The sequence below is a fragment of the Drosophila obscura genome, unplaced genomic scaffold (assembly GCF_018151105.1).
Source record: "Drosophila obscura isolate BZ-5 IFL unplaced genomic scaffold, ASM1815110v1 contig_200, whole genome shotgun sequence".
NCBI lineage: Eukaryota > Metazoa > Arthropoda > Insecta > Diptera > Drosophilidae > Drosophila > Drosophila obscura.
Window position 1 is genome coordinate 4,869,100 of NW_024542791.1, and position 24,072 is coordinate 4,893,171.

A 24,072-nucleotide genomic window follows, 5' to 3' on the forward strand; every position below is an offset into this window, starting at 1 on the left:
GGAATCGGATATTGGCAGTTTCTGAAAGAAGATACAATAAGAAACCCTCAAACGCAAATTTCCCTTAAAACTTGGCTCTCAAAACGTATAAAAAAAAAAACACAGGAAATGCTTAAATTTCTTTGCCACTCAAAAATCATACTATCCGCTCTGTTAGGGTATTCAAAAGAAAGAAAAAGAAGCCGCTGGCCTGCCCTGCCCCTGCTCCTGCCCAATGCCATTGGGGCTTCATGCCACATTCCACTCATCTCGAGTGGGTTTTTCTTCGTGCGGGTGCTGCAACCTTCCGTGCTGCATGTCGCCTTACTTTCGTCGTTTTCGTTTCTTTATCGGGAGCGTATATCACATGCGAGACAGCTTTTTATTAGACAAACTCCGTTGTGGCCCAAAACTCCAATCCCCTTCTTTTTTGGTTTTGTTTTTTTGAAGCATATGAAATTGATTAATACAGCATGATAAATATTTTTCCTTCAGTTTTCTTCTATTAATTGTGTAAAAATTCTTTCGATATCTTTGAGCTGCCATTAAGTCCATGATCTATAGGTTGTTCGATAAGTCGATGTGTGCATGTCGGGGTGCAGCCTCCTTTCGATAATAATGGAAGTTTGAAGCGTATCGAAAAACAATTTTTGTTACAATCTTTTATTAATGGATTTATGTGAAGTTTATCTTGAGAGAAAATGATTAAAAAATTACGCATTAAAAGCAGAAAATCAGGAATTATCTGAAGCCCAGATTAATCAGAAGTACATTAGAAAGCGTCGAAGTCGAGATACATTTTTAATATATGTGAATGAATAAAAGATGGGAAAAGATTTCGAAATATTTATTTAATAATATATAATCTAATATAAAATCAAAAAATTTCCTAAAGTAACTTTTCTGTTACCCATTAGAATATTCATTATTAAATTTTGGTAGACATCAACTCATATCAGCTATTTTTATAATTCTTTCACCAATTAGGATTATTTAACACACCATCGGAAACCATTAAATTTTATAGAATACGCCCTAAAACAAAAGCAGGCTAAAATTTCAATTATAAACCAAATTGCTTTACCCCCCTAAAAAAGTATCTGCAGAGCTGAGGCTTACCCGAGAACAAGCGACACCTAAGCAGACCATTTAACAAGTACAAAATCTGCGTATAAATCAGCTAATCTCTTTGCCCAACTCACAAGCCCATGGACTTAGCAGCTCCACAGCCAGAAAAGTGCTGGGGGAATGAGTCAGAATTTGGCCAAACCCCAGAGTCAAAAACAACTTCCGGCTGAAAGTGAACTTTCCTTACGGTTAGCAGTGAGACAACAGCGCAAAAAAAGAAGAGGTTTATATCTACAGAAAAGGGTTAACAAACTTTGCGCCCAGGCAATAAAATTCTGCTGGGCTGGGTGAGGTTATAGCCCATCCCTATATCTGTCTTTGTGTCTGTCTTTCAGACGTGGCTGGTGGGAGGGAGGCACGTGGGTGTGGATGAAAATCACCTAAAGCATAATACAAATTGCTTGCATGTCTGAGCATTTTATGACAATGGCCAACTTCTTCCGACTGTTAATTAATATGTGCGGAAAGAGCTTTGAAATTCTGACGTTTTTTAGTTCCAAAAGCCAGCCTAGCCTCTTGTGGGGAAAAGCATTTAGGCATAAATGACTGATTGGCAGCTAGGAAAATTATATATTATTTGATGAGCAAGAGATAAGCCCTATTTTATGGGTAATAAATCAAAAGAAATGTTAATTAAAAAAATAGCATAATCTTTAGTAAAAAAAAACAGTTCACAAATGTGGTTTTAGTGTATGATTTAAATGAATTTTATTAGATGATTTTCAGGAAAACTCAATATAAATTTTGATTTATAGAACTTTGATTGCAGAAATTGCAGGAAGTTGTATATTTATTTTGATTTATATAACTTTATTAGAGGATTTTCATTTGAATAAATTTGAATATCCCAATCGAACACTTTCACATCGTATTCCGAACCCTATTTGAGGGGTGCGCTCCTGTTTGATATATGGTTTCTGGTTACCTCACATTAATCTTTTCAGACAGAACACACAAACAAGTGCCGAAAATGCGAATAGAATGCATAAGAAATCACCGCATTTAACTAACTGATCGAATGGGCAATCGAATGGGAAATTTCCCAAAATCATTAAATAAAGGGCGTATGAAGAGGGAACTATTAATTCGATTTGTTATATGGTGAAGTTTCGGTAGGAGTTTTCTATAAGAACTTGCCTTGTAATCGCCTCAAACCCTATATCGTTGTAAAGTAGTTCGAATCTTTGTGTTTTTTAAGAACAACACTCCGTAACACCGCCAGATGATAAATGATGCAAGGAATCATTTTTTATGGCACTTGCTTTTTGTTTTCTTTTGTTGAACGGAAGTCAAAAAACTGACGAAAAAGGCGAAAAAGTGCCAACATCATCCCCATCATTATCATAAACAACGAAAGGCCAAAATCATATTAATCCTAACAAGGGGGGAGTCAACGCTTTTTAAGCAGCTACTTATATATATAAGTAGTCGTTCTATATAATCTTTGAGGGATAAATTCTGGAGAAGTTTGAGCTTGGTGACTCTTTAACTTTAATTTGGACTCCCATTCCGATTCTGGGAAAATCATTTAGCAGAGCAGCTATGTCGGCACTCACTCTGTTCTTATTGCCTCACTTAATTTCTTATTTATTAATACGAAAAGTATTGTTTATTGTGCTCTGGCTCCTAAATGGAGCAAACACTCTCGCAACGGACACAGCTGGGTCATGGCTGGGGGATGGATGACTGGGAAAGGCATTCATATATTTTGTATGATAAATGATGATGCACGCAAATTTGTTTGTGCCCGCAGGCGTTCTAATTGATGATCATGTGTGAGAGTACTCGTCGTGTACGAGTATTTGCCTCCTTATCCGTTATGCGGCAGCTGTGAACTTTTTAGTGGAGTGAAACTTTTAGGTTAATCGTTTCGATATTGAGTCGAATATATATCAAATACCCTGTAGGAGAGGGGAAACTTTATTTAACAGGAAGAAGCAGGCTTATACACATATTTTACTCTATATTTCCTATATTTATAACTTAAATTGCGCTAAAAATCTGCCATCTGATGTTATTTTCAGCGACATGCTCCTTAAAGCCATTAATTTTCGTCTAATTTTCTACTTGGATGCTCCAGAGCAATATCCGTCTATCCCAGGTATCAGGTATCCCACATTCTAAAGATCTAATATACTTTCTTAGGCGTTTTTTTTTTACTGTGGTAACCGCCTTAACCTATTTCAGGACCACCATAGAGAGCCCAAGTCGTTAACGTCGTTCTCTCTGTTTTTGTTTTGTTTTTTATTGCATTGTAAAATCATCGCTAATGACCCAATTCGGTAAGCAAATTAAACAACAGGATTTATGCTGATTTACACACGAAGGTGGCACCCATTCCACTCCCAGTTCTCTGCCGTTTTAAGCTCCGTTTTCAGCTCAACCTCAAGTTGTGCCCTTACTACGAGTAGACGCATAAAAATTGGCCACAAAAACAAAACATAAAAAGAGTCATGACACACGAGAGTATGTAGGGGAAATGGAAAGAAGGAAAATAAATCAATATTTAAATTATATTAGCCACGTTCAACGGGGCGTATGTGCCACGTTATCATCATCATCATTATCGTCAGTATCGAGCGAAAAGCGATGGGCATTGGCCCAGCGGTTTGCGCTTGTCCGGCAATTGTAATTAATTGTTAATGGGCCCCCACATAAATATATATAATTTGCTTATTTTGTGCAGCAAATATTTGCTTTTACCACTAATTTATACACACACGAACCAACAGTGCCCATAGGGGGGGCCCTCAAAGAGTTAATACGGCTGCAAATAAACCTGAGGCTGTTATTTTAATGCTGTTTAAAAACATATAATGATAGGGGATGGCACCATAAGGTTAATACTTATATGTAAATTCTCCGAGGGCTTGAATGATGATGAAAGTGATGAAGATTGAATAAAGCCAAAGCATAACATGTGGAATAATTTATCAAACTTATTTTTTTGGAATAATAAAAACCATATTTGGTTTATTTAAACAAATTAACGTATTTTTCGTTTAAATATAATTATATTGTATGGTTCTGTATGGTTCATACTTGTATGTTGGGCGTTCTTTTATCATATCTACATATGTCAGTTTTATATTTTAAGTCTTATTCATAGTCATATTTCCCTGTTGTAACTCGGGAGAGAGATTTCACATTAGCTTCGGCTGCCTCTCTTGTTTCATATCTTATTGAAATATCGAAATATTATTCACAGCTTCTTTGTGGTAAGTTCATTGCTCTGGACATCCACATAATCCTAAAGTAACAAATATTATGGCACTATGTCTAGACCGTAGATCATCAGTAAGCTTCATATATAATCAGTATATCTCATAGAAACATTCATCTTTAGTTTTATTGACAAATTACTTTATCAAATGTTCAGCAGTGTGCCAGGAAAATGGGAAAATAGTTTTTCCTTTCGCTTACACACTCATCAAATATAATGATTGTCTTGCTGGTTTTGGGGGGTATGTGCCCGGGATGGTAATGGCACTCATACATAATGATTATGGGGCCACTTTTCTCATAAAAATTCAAGCAGCAGCCCCATGATAATGATGTCGATGAGGGTACAGAATGGAGATGTACATAACATACCTCGTAGATGCTGGAATGATGGAAAAACAAGCAACAAATTTGACTCGAGCAAACACTTGTCATGAATTGAATCATTGATATTTCCCTTGATTACGCTTTGGGGCGTCAAATCCTGTGCTCCTCTCTCCGTCTCTTTTTGCCACAACATAATCATTATATTTTATTATGCCAAACTTTTGGATACTCTGCCATGGGTCCCCCCATGATGCTTTGTTTTATCGGCATGGGTCCCCCCATGATGCTTTGTTTTATCGGCAGGCCCCGAAACCAAAGAAAAACGAATAACCAAAAAATGATCCAATAACAAAGGCAAATATTTTCTGCACCAACGGGAGAAAATTGTCGGGTTTTTCGAGCTGGCGGCAAGCTTCGTTGCTTCGTTGATTTTCTTGGCATTTAAACAAGTCAAGCGATGCTGCTGCTGCTTGCTACCCCGAGTCAAGTCTTGAGTTCTGCTTTTGAAATGAGAAGCCATGAAGCGAAAGAGGGGGCATCGCAATCCTTTCTTGGAATGCCCCCTGGCGCCTCTGGCTGGGCGCTCTGGGGGCTGCTGATTCGCTTTCATTTGATTAAACTAATTCGAGCAAACGAAAGCTCTAAAAGCGACGAATTTGTCAGAGAAAATTGAATTGAATAGAATAATTAGGAACTTGGAAATTAAACTGGAAATATGAAGAAGGTTTTGGTTAATTAGAGTATTATGGAAACGGATTATGAGGTATAATGAGGAATGAGAAATAAAGTATAAATCCAGTAAACTGCAACTGAAACCCTAGAAATCCCGTCATTATGGTTGAACTCTCATTTATTTATATATCCGTATCGTAAGCCCCAAAATTAATCGAAAAATGTACCAAATTTAGCTCTTAAGACTATTAAATTTCATAATACAATCCCCATACCTACCCGACCCCAAACGATTGGCTGTTTAACTTTTGCCATAAATTTAAAATTAGGTTCCATTGCAATGGCATTTTTGGCTCTGTCCATTTTATTTTGCTAGCAGACCGCACGGAATTCAATTCAATTTTCAGCCACGATACACGGGGCACAATTCAATATGTTTATCAGTTTATTGATTTTTAAGAGTACAAACAAACTGAAACCCCCCCGCCACGCCACGCCCCATACAGCCAGTAGATTGCAGCGCATTTGGCAAATGTGTATCCACATGTCGAGTAAAAGAGAGTGTGTGCTGCATGGTCCATGGCCCCTGGTCTCCCCAAGACTTATGTCAAATGGCACAAGATCAAATATCCTGTGGTTAAAATGCGATTCAGTGATAAATGCGACACACACACATGTGACTGAAGGGAGAGTCGGGGAGTGGGGTGGGTATCCGGCAAACAAACAAACAAACTTCACAGAGTTTGAGGCAGAGGAGGAGGCAGAGGCAAAGGTTACCAAATGGGGTCGTTATAATGCATGCCCAGCCATCAATATGGCTAGGGGTACCCAAAGCACCCTCACAGCATCGGAAAAAGAAACTCCAGCTCCATCCTTGGATACCTCCTGCTCTCTGGCGCCATTAGTTTCCTGCAGGAAGAGGTGGAAGGTGGGTTCTGGTCCACTGCTCTCGGAGCAGGTTCAGGTTCGTGTTTGCGGTCGAAATTAAATTGCAATTTCAAACTTCCTTGGCCATTTTCATTTTTATGGGATTTACGCCGGATCCTAGCTCCCCACCACCACCCCCCCCCCTCGGCTAGTAACAAGCTTTGTTCCCAACTGCAGCTACGTGCAAAGTGTTGGCTCAAATAAAAAAAGGAAATAGTTTTTTCAACTCTCGCTAAATGGATAAATGGGAATGGCCGGAGCCTGTAGAAAGCTTCAGGTTGATATTCGAGCATTCTCAGTTACCGTTGCGCTTAATGCATTTGATTTGCACTCCAGAGTGTATCTATCTATCTCTCTCTCTCTCTCTCTCTTTTCCTCTTTGCATTTATGTCTCTCTTTCTTTTAGTATAATATGTACCTCTCCCTTTTTTCCCATCATCTGCATTCATGAAAAGTAATGGCAAACTCTTTGGATGGGCAGAGTATTGAACGAGCGTATTATGTATTTTTTATGCAACTGAAACAATTTTTAGAATCATGAGGTATTTTTCACTGCAAAATATGTGTTAATTTGCCAATTAAAAAGTTAATTGCTTGTGCTTTTTATAAGTAAATATGGATATTATGTATAATATGAAATGAAAATAGCAAAAATAACTGAAAAAGTTGACGGTTTTAGTGGATTTTTTTGTGTTACAAATAATCCCATTATTAATTGAATCATTTGTTTTTTCCTCTTGCTTTGTTTGCTGAGTGATTAAACACAGAATGAAGTGGATTTGGGACAGAAAGAATATCCCTAAGACTTGGAAAAAATACTACCTTTTGATGGTAATTTTCACCAGATGTGGATAATTTGGGCTTCCCTTAGGAATTTTTTTTAAATTTAGGAAAACGATATGTTGCATCTTTGCATTTTGCCTAAATTTTAACAAATCCACCTCTTGTTAGAGCATTCAATATTCGTTCTAGTCCTATTCCAAATTCGTCTTCCTGTTCGTTACTTTTTTTGCAGTGCAATTTTGTAACCTAACTAGGGCTCATTCATTTAGCAATGTCAACAGTTGGCTGACCAGAGGCGAGGCGTCTTTGTTCGACGCTGACCGAAATGAATGAGTGAATGCCTGACTGAATCACAGAATGAATGAACGAATGAATGGAAGGGTGGAGTAGAAAAGAGAAGAAGAAGGGCAGAGAATATATGGGGAAAAAAAGAAGAGCCCTTGTGTCTCTCTCACGTAGCCGCAGTTAGTTTTCGGTTCGTGTCAAGTGTCGCCGGTTGCCGGTCGGCGGAAATCCAAAACCGACCGACCAACTTTAGGGACCAACTGACCAACAGCCAACTGACAGACAGATGGACTGACTAACTGTCTGACTATATGAATGCGTGACTGCCTTTGTTGAATGGAAATCCGTGCTCTACTGAAGAACGGGGTAAAGAAAAATGATACTCTCCAACAAGCTGTGAAATGAAATTGATAAATGATGAAGGAGCAGCGCGTCACGTCAGAAGAGTACAAGTACTTTCGATCCACGAGATTGCGAGTACTTTTCCCCACTAAATCGTTCGTAAGAAGAGCTGATGATGCATTCATTAAACAATTAATTGCAATGGGGAGAAGAGTCTGATGAACTCTGCCTCGACTTTGACCGGCACCCTCGCCGGGGCCTGTAATTAATTTCACTTTCAATTTACTTTTAATTCTCCATTTGATGGCCGAGTTTTTGTTGCGGAAGCCGAATGCAAATTAATTTTAATTGCCATCATTTTAGATAATCGAATGAACTTGACCAGAAAAGGGCCAACACTCCCGTGTGGACAAAAGAATGGAGCTTGAAGCTTTCATATTAAATTACATTTTCTATTCTCAATTGTTTCGATTGTCTAATTCTCACTCGATAGCAATTAGGGCTAAAGTCAATTATTCAGCAACCAACTTCCGCTTAAAAGTTTCAATCCCCAGAACATCCTCCATTAGAATCCTTTCTTTTGATGGGCTGTCGCCTCAACCTCACATCAGTCCCAATAAATTATTCTGCTACGAATTTTCGCTTCCATTTTGTATTGACAGTTTAATTAGAGGCATTTGGCTTTGGCTTTGGCTTCGGATTTGGCTTTTCAATTTATGCAAAGTATACAAATGAAATGCAAAACTTTTGCATCTTCTTGGCGTGGAGCGGCATTTAAAGCCACTTAAATAAATCCCCAATGGTGTCTGCTCCAGCCTCCTCTGCCTCTGTCGTATATATATTGAATAAAATAAACTCTGGAAAAGTTTTTGCTAATGCTTTTCGGGTGGCAACTTTTCCTACGCGAAGAGCAAAACAATAAACACTCAAGTGGTGTGGCGGCGTTTTGTTTCTTTATTTATTTCTGGCATTTTGGGCAGTGTGCCCAGCTGTGTGGCTTGCCAGAATCTTATTAATAATTAATTCCCGCTCTCTGTCTCTCTCTTGCTTGGCTATCTCTCTGGCTGACTGCATAAGAGCTATGTATATAGAGTTTTCCACTGCACTTGACCATATATTGAACTTGGTTTCTCTCTATATCGTCACTCCATATACGAGTATATAGAGTCCGAGTGTTTTTGTGTGGTTATACCTACAATTTTATTGCTTTTTCGAGTTGTTGTTGTTGTAGGCAATCGTAGTTAATGCCCCTTGTTGCTTTTGTTGGTATCCAGCCAAATGTCCTTGCCTTGCTGTCTGCCCGGCTTCCTTTATCCCTCCTCCCGCTCTTCGCTCATTTGAACAGCTGACTTCTCTTAACTTTGACATTTTCACAGTTTTTGGTTTTTGGCTTTTGGCATTTCTGCCGACCTGACTGCCTTTTCTGTCCTGGCCATGTCCTTGGCATTTAAGGCTCTCTGCATTTTGGTTGTCATTGACAGAATTGGTTGCATATTCAATGTGGATCAATGACATTGCATCCAGCCATAAAAAATGTATAATGGTAGCAAAGAAGATTTCAGATATTTAAGAGCAGAAAACATTGGAGAAAAGTCAGACTTAAGGCAAAAGATAATTGAATGATCTCAATTGTTTGTATGGGAATGATTTTGATAGTTAATAAATCAGTTTCTGTTTGGGGTATTTAATTTGTTTTCATTATTATGGTGCAGAAATAGCATGGAACTCCCCTGGGGCTTACGATTAATTCTCTTCTTTCGGAATGACCTCTCCGGAGTTTTATGTTGATTGCGAAAATCCCTCAAGCTTAAATTGAGGTCATGTCCCTGCTCAATCTCCTTGCGTGGTGCAATCTTCTCATTCGTTCCCCTTGTGTGCTTTTAGCCGAACACTACAAAATACTCCACTATCAGCTGATTGATGACTGCAGCTGCATCAGGTTCCGCCAAGTAATTATCCATTTTTTTTTATTTTTTTTTATTTTCAGGTGCCAAAAGAATTAACTGACACAATGTTACAGTGCCTAAAAATTGTATCTCTTGCACCTTAATAAGGTAAGAATAAACGAATGAATTTTCACAGATAAATCACTAAAAAGAAAAAGTTATTGGATACATAATTTTCTGCTATATAGTACTTTCATTCAAAGTCCCTGCTAATCCCTAATTATTGTTGCTTAATCATTCATAAATAATCTGTAGACCATTGGACAGAAAAAAGGCTTTGAGTGAAATTCATGTTTCCAAATAAATTCAAATAAATAAAACAAATAATTAAAATTTCGCTGTCATCGATTGAATGGAAACATGAATTTCATAATTATTAAACAATTGAAATGCAGACACACACAAAAAAACAAAAAACAAACCAAAAACCAATCGAGTGAACGAACGCATAAAAACAACCCCAACAAACGGATGCGAACGGATGCACAAAAACATTGCAATTTGTTTATGATCAATGCAAATTTATTGAACAATATTGCGGGCTTATGGTCCGGCTACCACCCCCACATAAACTAATTGCAAAAACCAAAAAAGAGCAGACAGCATGTGTCTGTGTGTATTGGAAGTAAAAAATAATAATAAAAAACAGTGAATAAAGTGGAATTTGCTATGGCAGAAGCATTTTTCTTGCACCCAAAATGAAATGCAGACACATAAATTTTCCACAGACAAAAACGTCGCGTGGGCCATTGTCTGACATTGAAAATGGGCGGGGAAAAAGTTTGGGGAAGCCGTGCTCAAGTGTCGCAACTCTAATTTATTTCAGGCTCGAATGCAGTCGCACCAGCTGAAGCACAAACCCCAAAACACACAAACCCAAACCCGAATCTGAATCCGACAATGGACATGGACACGGCTTAATTAGCAGTCGAGTTGAGTTGAGTTGAGTCGAGTCGAGTTGAGTTCAGGGTCCAACCAGACACTTGAAAGTTTTGTTTGTGTCTCGTCTGGGGTCTGGTGGTGGTCCTCGAGTGCAAATGCGAATGGGAATGCCTCCGAATGCCATCAAGAACTCATTTCCGGCAGGGCTACTTCCCACAGGATTGCCTGCAATTGCAACAAATTTGCTGTCATTAAATTATTAAATGGAGCGCAAAACAAACTTCAAAGAAACGGGGCAAAAACGCACAAACTTCCTTCCTTCCTAATCAAAAGTTGACCAACCCCAAACCGCAGTCAATTTCCCTGCTTCCCAGCGACTAGAGTTCCTTTTTCCTACTTCCCAGAGCTGGTTGGTTTCCCCCTAATTATGAGTGCTGCACTCGTATTCGGGCTTGTTGCTGTTGATTAACCTTCCAGGATTACCCATCAGTCCGGCATACAGAGTCAGTCACAGAGAGAGAGAGACTGTCCCTGCATTTAGCATCTGAATCTGCAACTGCATGTGGGTGCCCATGCAGAGTTTACGGTTTACGGTACAGAATTGTAGCCAGTTCTTATGCCCAGTGCTCGTTCATTCTAATTGAGTTTATGAGGTCCCTGACAGACGGAGAGTAGGGAAAAAACTTTGTGCGATGTGCCTTGCATTTTTGTTGTGAGTCGAGTTCTCTTACTTGTCGTTCACTTTGATGCATGGCATTTTAATAGAAAGGCAACAGGAAAATGAAGATTAACTTGTTACTGGGGTACGATTTATGGGGTAGGTGTACAGTGTACACTGTGCACATCGAGTGAGAGAAAGAGAGCAGGGTGGCTGGAATGACGAGCTGAAAATTGTCTGACAGAGAATGCTTAAGGTGCGGTATTGAGTGGCAAAGTAATGAGGAAACTAGTGCTTTACCTTTGTGACTAGTTGCAAGCTTATGTTACATGCCCATTACCAACACTGGCGCTGCACAAAGAATGTGTAAGTAGATGTTTAGTTGGTTATGTGTACAGGCAAGAAAACCTTTCCTTTTTTTTTTATGGAGATTGAATTTTTGCCTATGGTCTTGGCCTTTGTGTCTCTTCCGATTATCTTTAACAACACTCTTTATTGACCTTTACAACACTGCCTTGTTAACTTAAATGTCCATACACCTGAATGATAATGACTTGATTGTAAAAACGATTCTAATATCATTTAGCTCAACATTTTCCTTTAACTTCTCAGCTATATTCCCTTACCAACACTGGCTACTTATGGAAATATGTTTTCATTCACAAAGTTAAGATAATTTTAATATCCAACAAACTTAAATTTTACAATATAAAAACTGCCATTACTGCCAACTCCCCATTATTTCCTATTGCCTGCACTGTGTCTGGTATTCCTCTTCAACTACTTAAACAACAAGTTTATCAACACTGGCAGGCACACTCTTGAACAAAAGCAATTAGATTATCGTTTTTATATACGCAGCCATAATGTAATATGATGTGTAAACAATAAGCCCGGCATTAGAGTGAAGGATGAAGCTCAGTTCCACGCAGCCCATCCTTCTGGACTCCAACATCCAATATTTCTCACACTCGACTCTGGAAAGCGAAGGAGTAACTTTGCCTAAGCCCAAATACAAACTCAAGATGCCCGGCATCAGCATGAAAATCAATTTCTACAACTAAACTGAATTTAGGAAAAAGATGGCCACAATACGATTCCCGTCTCGGTCTCCGTGTCCGTCTGCCCGGTCGGCAGGCAGTCATCGTTAGAGGAGTTTTGTGCGGGAAAAAGTATTGCTTTTCGGTTTCCTTTTTATTCTTTCGATATTTTTGTTGTATTGGGAAAAAAGTTTATCGCAGAGCAAAAATCTATTAAGAAAGTTTTGCCACAACGCAGCAGTTTGGTTATGGTTTTTGTTTTCTTGGCTAGAAAACTGTAAAAGTTGCACTTGCTTCTTTCTGGCTTTATGAGTTAGTTGTGCTGGATTCTGCCTGTTGGATAAGTGTTAGCGATAGGCCATAGAAACCCACACCCTAACCCACTACAATACTTCAGGAACACCAGGAGCCAGGAGCCAGGAGCCAGAAGCAGCAGCAGCGGCACTGAGCAACGCAATAAAGGATTTCATCAAAGTTGGGCGGGTCTAAAGTAAAAGGTTTCAGGCGCTGCCAAGTTGCCAAATTAGTTTTGCATTGTGCATTGACATAATTTTCCCTTGAGAATATTGTTTGCAATTTATTTTCATCATTCCCCCCGAGCCCCAAAGGCATTCCCTATGCGCTCTATTGAGTTTTAATTAAGAAAGTTATCGTCACAAAGGCATTCTGGCTGTTATAATTTGGATTCGAAATTGCTAGGAATTCAATTCTAGTCTGCTTGTGCTTCATCCTTTTCCATCAATGCCAGACATGTCAATTGTCATTATTTGTTAGTGTCGCTCCTAATAGACCCCTAAAACAAACACTTATCTCTGAATTGCTCTCTGGCCATACAAGTGTGTCTGTGTGTCTGCCCCTGAAACTGCTGTGAAACTGCTCTGAAAAATTGCTTAATGCGCGCCGCCCCACAGTACGGCGGGGGCTCAGCTCGGCACGGCTCCCACACACCAAAAACCAAAAGATATAAAAGATCAAACAAACAAAAAAATGGCAGTGAAACTTTTGATATTGCATTTGCTTTTATTCGGATTTCTTTAAAGTTTTTCGCACTCTCCTTTATATATAGCACTCGCTTCCTGTGCAGAAGCTTTTGCTGATGCGTGTAAACTTTGGCATTTGCACAAAATTTAACAGACATTCAGGACGGATGGCGCAATGGGGCACTTCACCATTCTATTTTATATAAATAAGTAAAGATTTGTTGGTATTAACGAAATGTGCCATCAAATTGCGACACTTGAGAGAAGAACTGCCACGAAAATTGGTAGCAACATCTTACCGAATGGCAAGCGGAGTCGAGGTCGGGGTTCCGAGCATGTCAACAAAAAGAATGACAGAGAAAAACAAAAGGAGAGGAGTAATGGTCGGACATTTACGTGACTCGAGTCGAGTGCTAAGCCACAGGAATGGGCACTGTGAAACCAGCAGGACACCCCATTCTCTCCCTCTCTCGGTGCTCGGTGCGCCTTTGAGTGGTTCGTCCATCTCTTTTTGTTTGCTCAGCTCCCTGAACCAAAGAGGAGTGTTCCAGCTGATGATGATGATGGTTTTTGGCTGCTTCTGGGGTGTTAAACGTGGTCTTTGGCGATGAGAGATACAAGCGCCCATTCACGTCAGTCTCGGGGCGGTCCCTGCCAGTGCACTGGTCAGCCATGTGTCCCGACTGGTAACAGGCCAGACATGACCATAACCATGGCTGAAACGAGCAGAAATGACCAAAGATATGGCCAAAAAATACAGCATCAACCATAGCCATGGCCAAAATGAACGGAAATGCGACTATGAGTTGTTTTGCCGAAATGAAGATAAATGTTTTAATGCAAAGTTGAAATGCTGACGCCACAGCATGACAAGTGGGATAAGAGAAGCCGTTGCGAGGATATATTTTATATATTTCGTGCCATAATAATTTTGAAAAGAAAATAGCAAGAGGGCCAAAAGCTGATAGAAAATATGGAATCAAAAAGAATGGCTAATGACGAAAATGTATGTGTTGATAATATCATAAAATATAATTAACGGAATCCCATAATATACAGATTTTTCTTCATAGATATTAAACTAAATACGAGTAGAATAATGGCAAAGGGGAGTGGCAAAATACGAGTAGAAAATGCTTCTGGCCTGCTCATAAATTTCAGTTTTAGTTAAACACCCTACAAATATAAACCAATTATATTAGTTTTGGGCAAAGTTTCATTGGGATTGAAAAATTTAAAATGGGTTTAATTTTAGACTCAAACAAAGATACAAGAAACACTAGAACACACATTTTAAGAGCCATATTAGAGGCCTTTCTTTTCCCCACACAGCCATTGAATATAATGCTTTTAACCTCAATAAATATCTAAATAATTTCACGACTTTCCTAGACATATGCGAGTATCTCCCCTAAATGACAGACTATTTAGTATAGTATATAGTATCCCCAAAGCATTGGCATTGTCAACCCTCCACGCTGCATTCGAGTTCGAGTTGCTTTCCTTTTTTAGTATCCCACGCGTTTTAATTGCCTCTCCCTTAGGTGTTGCTGAAGTAGCATAAATTACTGACAAATTCATCGATATCGACACATATCGAATGACAGGGAGTGTCTCTTTCCCTTTCCTTTCCTTTCCTTTCCTTTCCGGGCAGGTCCTTGGATGACTAATGAACTGATGACAAATGAAACAAATGTGACAATATAGCGACAAATGAAGCGCATTAAATGGAATTGTTGCGCCCGACTTATTGTGACATAAAAATGCACTAAAAAAAGCAGAGAGCCCGATGTGGCAGTGGCATTGCCCGTGGCAGCTGTTGCAGCTACTGCGAAGCACTCGCTGAAAGAGGAAAGAAAAAAGTCAGACACGAAGAGGAGGCTACTGCTTGGAATGATCATTGAATGTGAGTTTTGTTTTGAGGGCCCCAGCCCCTGTAATTATGCGATCAGTCGTAAGCCTCCGCGCCAGCCGCAACTGCAACTGCAACCGCAACCGCATGAAAATGATGCTGGTCTGGGGTTACTGGACCCCATAATGTCATCATCAGCACAGACCCAAGCCCGGACATGTTCCCACATCAAGAGGGGAAGAGAAGACACCCACCCCCGAACCGCATTAAGTGATGGATAAGCGGTTTCTGATAAAGTCAAAATAATAAAAATTAAAAAAAAATAATAAAAGCGTGTGCGCATGCGAACGAGACTCTTCCGAAAAGGTCAACTAATCCAAACCGAAATTGAACCTTATATGAGGGCGAGAGCAAGGGCATGTGTCTGCCCATATGCTCATCTTTTTGTGTTTTAAACAATTTTCAGGGGAATATTTCATAAAACAAACATGTGCCGGCAATGTGTGACCAAATGTTGAGACAATCGAAGAATGAGAGGGAGAGTGAGAGTGAGAAAAGTATAAGGGATCACACAGCAGGATATCTCAGAAATGAGACACGAGACACAAAGATATACAGATACACAGAACCTGAGAATATCTCTTAATTGGTCCAAGGTGCTGGCAATCAATTCTTATCGAACACGCAGCGCGACACGAAGTGTAATCAAAAAAAAAAAAAAAAATGAAAAGCAATCACATTCTGAGGACCGGCACACCGGGCTTTTCTCGCCATATTTTATGGAATTTTAATGAGTGAAATTATGCCCAGGGACCTGAATATCGACCGCAAGAGAAATGATGAAATACCCGTCGTTCAATGTAAACATTTTTGGTTAGAATTTTTCTGCTGTTGATTTTTGTTTCGTTTTGCGTTTTCCCTCTAATAAAAATAACACAAAAAACGCGCCATGAATATGAAATTTGATGGAAATATTCAGCGAATGCTGCGCTGCCACAGCCCTAAAATATGAATAAAAAACAGCAATTGGGGGAAAATAATCGAGAGGAAATGAAAACTTGATAGATGCTTGGAAGTTTATTCTACTTTGGTGCTAGATTGAAAAGTTTGTTCGGTTTTGAAAAAACGTCTAGACAGGGCTTATGGCTAGGGACTGCGAATAAACTGTGAGAATTAGTGATTTGGCTTACTTTAAAATGTAGATAAATTAATGGAAAGTAGACGTGATTTAAGACGGTCTGTTCAAGATGTTGTATTGTATCTTTACTGCCAATCTAAGCCATTCGAGTACTCTTTTGAGCATTTTCTTCAATTCAAATAAACAAGTTTTTCCCTCCTGGTCCTGTACAATAATTACAGCCACAAACTTTCCTTCAGTCATTCAATTTATCGTTCATGGAAAATCAATCCTTGATATTTCCATTAGGATAATTACAAAACAAAAGTTGAGCCATTTGCAAAAAATGTCCCCTTTTTCTTTAGGGGGTTTCGATGGTTTCGCGAAAGCTGTCAAGCAATTATTCTGCATTCCGTGGCAATCAAGTTTTTACCCTGCTTTAGTGGGAAAGTTTTAACGCACAATTCGTGTAAGGGATCTCATCCCATCCCTTCTACCATTTGGACCTCCCACGACCCGACCCCACCTGAGTGCTGTCAACGGCATCACACAATCATCATCATCATCACCATCATCATCATCATCGTCTCCATCAACACCATCTTTTGTGGCACAATCTCTGCCTTTTCTACCTTCTTGCCGTTGCCGTTGCCGTTTTAAATCCGACTCTCTTGGTTAATTAATTGGCCTTCTTTTTGAATTTGAAATTAAAACTGCCTAACCCTTGCCACCACTCAAACCCCGAGACTTAACAGCCCCGCTATAGCAACTCTCCTCTTACGAAGTGTCCCCTCTTCCGCACTTTCCTTGTTACGCAGCAGCCTCTTACACTACGCGGCCCAACCCCAACCCCCATTACCACTACATACTTGCTGCTTAATTACAGAAATTCGTGGGGCAACATTTCTGCCTTCCCTAATCCAACTCCCCCACTCCTGAGCCCCTGCTTTGTGGGGGGTTCCAGGTCCAGGTTCAGGTCCATCATCCACTAACCAGCAAACTGCATTCACCAAAGACCGTCTGCAAAATATCGCTCCCTTTGCGCTCTTTGCGTGTTCCGATTCCATTCCATTCCATACCGTTTCGCGCGAATTGTTCCTTTGCGAATTGTCGTCTCAGAGTTGCACTCAGAGTTCCGTTTGCTGCCGTCGCGTTCGGTGCGTTACCGTTTTGTTCTTCTTCCAATTGGAGGCACGTGCGATACGGGTTTCTCAACGGTAACTTGGCTCCCAGCTGTGCTTGTGTTTGTGTGTGTGTGGCATGCGTGTCTGCTAAGAGTGTATTGGTGTCTGGTTGAGTGTATTTGTGAGTCTGTTTGAGGGGGCATTTGTGAGTCTGTTTGAGTGTATTCGTGGGTCGTCTAGTGTGGGCATCGTACACAAACAACGCAGACTCTCCCCAAGAACATGGCACTTTTTTTTTTTTGGCTAGAATTTCTACTTCTACAGTCTCTATGTGTGCGTGCGTGCATGTGTGTGTGTGCGAGGGTCCTTGCATTTCCCACTTGACGTGTTCCCATTTCTCAGGTTCTCTCTCGCTGCAGCACCCTTAGCATTCCTGGCCCCTCTCGTGTTTACTCGATCATATGGCGCGCATTTTGCGTGCTTCCTTCCTTTACTTACCAAGGGGGCTCTCTGGCTCTCCACTCGCTCCTCTTGTTCCTTTCTTTTTGTTTTTTGGCTAACTTCCTGTTGCGTCCTTTGGCTGTTCTTCTTTTTTTTTTTTAGGATTTTTTCATAGTTTTTTTTCCTCTTCTTGCCCTCATGATAAATTTACGAACTTCTTGGGGAGCGTTTATTGTGTGCATAACTTTCGGAAGGTGGGGATGGCGGAGGAGATGGATGGATGGATGGGATACGACTTCCACCTTAAATATCTGTATATTGCGGGCATATAATTTTCAGCGCGTCGTCGTGTGCAGTCAAATGCAAATTTCATTTTATTTTCTCATTCATGCAAAATGAGTATTTATGACTCTTTGCATTGCCTTTGCTTCTACTTGTACTTCTACTCCGTCTTCTGACTGCTGCTGATTTATTTTATTTCTAAGTTGATTTTTATGCTTCCACTAAAGTAGGGTGTGTCGCAACGGAATAGCTTTTAGGGAATTGGAAGGGCGGCAGCATTTGAAATTACACAATTTAGACTTTAATTTGATTTTGTATTTGGGAATGGGATAAGATCTCCTGAAGTTTAATACTTCAGCGAAGACTATAAGAATTCATGTGGATATTTCTCAAACTATTAATGGAATTGGGTAACATTAATATGATAATTTTTGGGAATCCTTTCATAATGAAAAAAGTTAATCGGAACTTTTCCAACTATACTATTATTATCTCTCTTAATTGGATTATAGTCGGCATTTCTGCATTTTGAAATAAATTCTCTTTCAGGGTATTTGAATTCTCGTGAGAGGTTTCTGCTTTGCTATCCCCTGGCTTAATAAATTTGTACTTTTATCAGACATTTAATTACCTTTCTGTGTTTTGTGAAACCCAACTTTTGCCTTGAAACCCAAGCACCTCCACCCCCCTGAAAAGTTATTAAAAAAGCAGCACGAAGCATCATTCTAGGAGCATCACTTGCAACCAGGAAAAAGGATAAAAAACGTCGAGTGTAACGGAAACTCATGAAACTACAGGATATTACACAAATACAGATAAACAGCAACAGCAGCTCAGTGGAGCCGGGAGCCGGGGACCGGGGACCTAGAGCTATGGCTGCAGCTATAACCGAAACGTAGGAAGTCAGGAAGTTCCATCTGCGGTTGATTGTGTGTGTGTGTGTGTGTGTGTGTGTTTTTGGGGGAGAGATGATCCCATCTAGAGTCAGGATGTGTAGGCCCAGGCTGGGATGCAAAACATATGATTGTGAGAGAGAGTTTTCTCCCTCTCTCTGCGCCCACTCACTGCATGCAACTCGCTCGCGCGCTCTCTCTCTCTGATGTCTCTCGCTGTCTGTTTAGAGACCTCTGTCTCTTTTTTTTTTTGTTTGGTGGTGGGAAATTCTCATAGCGCTCTGCACTCTGGCTGTGAGGACTTTTCCAATATGCGCCCCGCTCATTGTGTCGTTTGAGTTGCTCGTGGTAGGACGACGACGGCGTCTCCGCTTTTCACAGGGCAGAAAACTGTTTATAGAGCTCCGGTCCCCGGTTGTTCGCTTTGGTCCGCGCCAAAGGATATACACAGACATACCCCACCCGCCCATCACCCCACACCCCACACACACACATCTATCCGGTTGTACAATACATAGGCGCAGAGTGAAAAATCGTGTGTCTGTGTTAGGTTTCGCGTCGCGTGTCCCGTGGCCCGTGCCCCTGTGCGAAAGTGTGTGCATGTCTGTGCGTGTTTGAAATGGGCACAGCTTAAAAAAAATGTTTTAAATAAATTCTAAACAAAAAGTCCATACAGAGAGAATCAACAAAATTCGATTGTATCCCAAGGAAATTAATACATAAAGTGGAAATTCGAGGAAAAGCCTCTCAAAAATATTATACATATACAACAAAAGGCGATATACATATACGTGTATATAGATATATACATATATCCATGTGCGTGTGTTTGTGCAAACGTGTAAAAGTGTTTTTGGTAACTAAAAACCCATCCAAAAACCGGGTTCAACATTTAAAACAAAAGCCGTAAGGATTATTGAAGTTAAAGAAAGTTGTGGGAAAAAAAAACACCAAAAGCTCTGGATGAAAATCAATAATTGGGATTAGTAGCTGAAGTTTATAACAAAAAAAAAAAAACAGGAAGTTCAAGGAAACTCCAAAACAAAATGTAAGCTTAAATAATGGATAATTAATTTTGTAGACCTAAAACTATACAAACAGTGATTTAAATTGGCAATTTGGAATGTTTGAGCACTCAAAAGTAAATGTTTATTAGTAAAGATAGTTTGCGGCTATTTTGGCCAAAGTTTCAGTGAGTAAAAGGTGTAAAATTGTGAAATTTAAACCATTTCTGCTCCATATTTGGCTCAGTTATTCTTTATAAAATTGTAGGTTTAATTTCTTTAACTAATTTCATTTTGATTTTGTATTTCTCCGTGCCATTCTCTCTGTTTGTGTGAGTGTTTGTGTGTGTAGCGCATTTGAGGTTAACACACCTTAGACATATACATACACATCACACATAGAGGAAACTCTCGCACACACATAGAGGAAACTCTCGCACACATATACACACACATGTACGTGTCCACAGTGGAAGAGCGTCCAAAGGCACAGAGCCCCAGCCCCGAGAAGCCGCTAGTGCTCCTGTGCGTATGCAGCAATTTCTTTTCGGTGGAGCTCTTCCTCTCTGGTTTTGGGGAGCATGAAAAATCGATCGATTTCCCGGTCCCTGTCCCGTCCCTCCCCATTCCACTCACCGTCTGGAGCTACAATTATGCCCTGGCCTTCCCTCCCATCCCCATACCCCCGCGACGACGACTGTCGCTTATCAGCAAAAATACGAATCCGTAGTACTCCACATAGTTTCCTTTGAACAGAATTGGCAGGACTCTGCAGAGAGTGGCTCCCAGGGGGTGGTTGGTTTTTCTGCACACTGATAAAGAGAGAGAGAGGCGGAGAGAGAGAGTTCTGACAGCTTTGCAGAATTTATGAGCTTACTCTCACAAACAGGTTCCAGCTCTCTCTCCCTCTCTCTCTGTATGTCTCTCTTTGTGTCTCTCTGTTGACTGCACTTGTTCGTTCTTTTCTGCTTTCATGTTGCTTTTGCTGCGCCTTTCTTGCCGGTTTCCTACTCTTTGCTTTCATGTTTGCTTTGTCCGGAACGAGTGGATGGTGAGGGAAGGAAAGCAATGAAGGGTGAAATAACGGGCATCCAACTAGAATTTGACAAAGCGAAAGGAAAATAGAGCTTTGAAATAGTTTATCCAAAGGATTCGCCAAATGGGAAGTAGTTTTATAGAGTGGAGAAAATGCCTCTGCGGCTTAAATTTCCATGATATGATGCTTAGGATTTTTTGATACATTTTAAATTCATATTTAATAATTGTTTCTGATGAATTGTATATTTTCGTGCTGGAAACAATCATTGGTATTTTTTTTGCACAAGCTTTAACTTTGCTGCTTCAATTCCCACTTTTAATACTTAATCTTTGGATTATCCAAACTATATTCCACTTTTTGAACCCAAATCCAACAATCCAAAACCACTTAAAACATTTTTCGGATACCCTGCCTGCTGCTCCCCCAATCTTTCTCACATATTAAGCGGCAAAATTGCCGAAACAACAGAAACAAATTTGTTCACTTTATTGAAAAATATGAAAAACTAATCACTATAATTTGTCAGTCAATAATAACAGCAATAATTTGCAGCCAACAACCAAACTATAATCTAGCAATTTGCGAGCAATAATGTAATCAGTAAATTGCGTCTACACTTCTCGTGGCTCCGAACAAAAAAAAAAAAAAAAAACCCCGACAGACAATCAAGACCAAAGCTCAAAGCGGTTCGAAGATGCCATACAAGACGCGGCGAAAAACACAAAAATTAAATAAGAGAAAAAAAATATATAAATATGAGTATAAATCTACGTGCCAGTCAGAAAAATAATAAAACACAGGCTGGCCGAAAGAGTTTTTGTTTGAGCAAAGTGTGGCACAGACAGCGGTTGAACAAAGTGGATGGACACTGGTTTGAAAATTATGGGAATTGGGAAGATATAATATACAAAAAATAAATAAACAAGATAGTATTGTGGGTATGGAAGTGGAACAGATGGAACAGATTTATGAAAAATATCTGTATGAAATAAACATCAATTATTGTGGCTGTGGGAACGATCTATGGATTTCTGAAAACTGTATCACTAAGATGAAAAATTCCATCGACCCGAAAGGTCTAATTAATGCTGTCCACAGATCTTCCTCGACCCTCCCAGCATTCCGAAACATTCAACATCTTCCTTAAGCCATTTCCATTACATGCCTTACCACTGTCCTTCCATTCTGCCATTGACAGCGTTGATGTTATCGCCTTGGTTCGAGCCAAAGGCAACAAAAAACAGCCAGAAGAGTCGGAAGAAGCAGACGGTGACGTTGACTTTCAACTGTGGGAATTATGTGAGGAGCAGCAGCAGCGGAGCCGCAGCAGCGGAGCTGCTTGCCACCTTAAAAGCTTCAGACAGCCTCAAAGAGTTCTTGGCCAAGAAGTCAATATAATTGACTTATCTGCGCTGCATTGTCTTCCCGCTAGCCTTAGCGAGACTGAGACGACGACGAGCTATGGTTGTTGGCTTCGGTTCCCCTCTGCGGTTGGGTTCGAGCCATAATGAAGCTCGCTGGCCTCGTATTTGACTTATTGCGGTCGAAGCCCGCCGCCGACCAAGACGCTACAGAGTCTTATAAGAAAAAAATTCATTGATCGATGGCGACGGCGGCGCGAGAAGCGGAAAAAACACGTGAAATATTGGACTGAAAGCCTTCAGGTGAGAGGAGGGCGGCAGGGCGGGAGGTCTGGTCAATAACTATTGAGATTGATTGAGATTGCTTTGCGGTTAAATTGAAAGAAAAGCAACAAAAACCTTTCCTCTGGTTATGCAAAATAAGAGCAGGCAGGGCAAAGTTAGTTGCCAAAGAGATTGCCAACTTCCCTTTTTCGTTGAGAGCATTTTCAATTAATTTTTTTCGGCACTTTTACGGCCAAAGCAAAAAGAAACTGATTAATTCCACCTCTATTTCCTTTCTAGAGAATTTTCTAGAGAATTCTGTGGCAATTTTCCACTCAAGCGACAAGCGAAGCCCCATCAAAACGAAGTTGCACCTCAAGGACTTTGGACTTTGGTCCAAAAGTCAAAAGCAATTTATTTGAACCCTAACCCAGTAGAGGCATCTCTCAACGCACGTCCCCTGCATTCGATATACAATTATAATTCCATGATTTCCATTCTGTTCAGTCGGAGCGGAGCTCTCTTGGCGGCAAAACGAATTTTGAAATTGAGAATTTAAAGCGCTCAATGAATTTGCATGCCTGGCATTCGTGTGTGGCAAATATTTAAACAATTTCTCATTTATTATTATATACTTGGGTGAAGTTTGGCCAATTTTCATTTCGTTCGAATGGGTCTGAGTTTTTGGGAAGCGCAGGGTCTTCGTCGGAAGGGGGCGTTCAAAGTGGGTCTTCGAGAAAGCTAAAAATGTGGGGGGAAGAATAAAAATACTTCACACCGTATTCCGTTTTAAGAATAGTCTTAATGCTACCATATTTAAGGGGAATTACAATAAACTATAGGTTAAACCACTCTACTTTCCATTCCCATATATCCCATGGGGAATAAATTAAAAAAAAAAAACCCTTTTTTAATATATTTCTTTAATCTTCATTCCAAAAGATCTTCCAAATCACTTTAAAATCCTTTTGCCTTTTGATTCCGATGCCTTATTTATATGACCCTCTCAAGGAGCTACCTACGTACGCCCCTGGCTCATATATCTTTCTCCTTTTTGGCCGTTTTGTTGCATTCTTTTGACCGGGTGCCATGCCAACACCCCTTGTGGCATGAGAGCAGAGCGAAAATGAAATGAAATCTTTATGAATGAATTTTCTGCTTAATGCATTCGTCTCGTCTCGGCCACATGTGAGCAGCATGTGTGGGACTGATGATGATGGCTGGCGATGGTGGAAGGGGATGTTGGCAGGGTCAGCCTGGGAAGTCCACATGCAATGGAACGTTGAACGTTCTTTCGTTCGCCTTTCGTTTTGCCTTTTGTCCAAATGTGCAACATCTTTAATTGAGGCTCGGTCTGTCTTCCGTCGTCTGTGGCATTGCAGAATTAGTCATTTCTAATGGAATTTTGTGTCCACATAAATATGCAAACAACTTCCGACCGAGCGGCCAGTGGCAGGGGCGGAATACTCGAACTCGCATGCTTCAAAATGCAACCGAAGGCCTCGCACAAAAGAGCTGCAACCC

The 24,072-nt window shown here is 40.2% G+C and overlaps 1 protein-coding gene across 15 annotated transcripts in view; it reads left to right on the plus strand.

Annotated features, from left to right (window-relative positions):
* Positions 1-24,072, plus strand: part of LOC111078617 (neural-cadherin) — a 146,263-nt gene that overhangs the window by 11,632 nt on the left and 110,559 nt on the right. For 4 of the 15 annotated variants that reach the window (XM_022373459.2, XM_022373477.2, XM_022373542.2 and 1 more), the window contains exon 1: positions 19,158-19,928. The gene's annotated coding sequence lies outside the window, so the exon portion shown is untranslated. Of the gene's footprint in view, positions 1-9,652; positions 9,720-17,339; positions 17,358-19,135; positions 19,929-24,072 lie in introns of those variants that run through there. The other 11 variants (XM_022373468.2, XM_022373510.2, XM_022373526.2 and 8 more) reach the window with 5 other exon arrangements.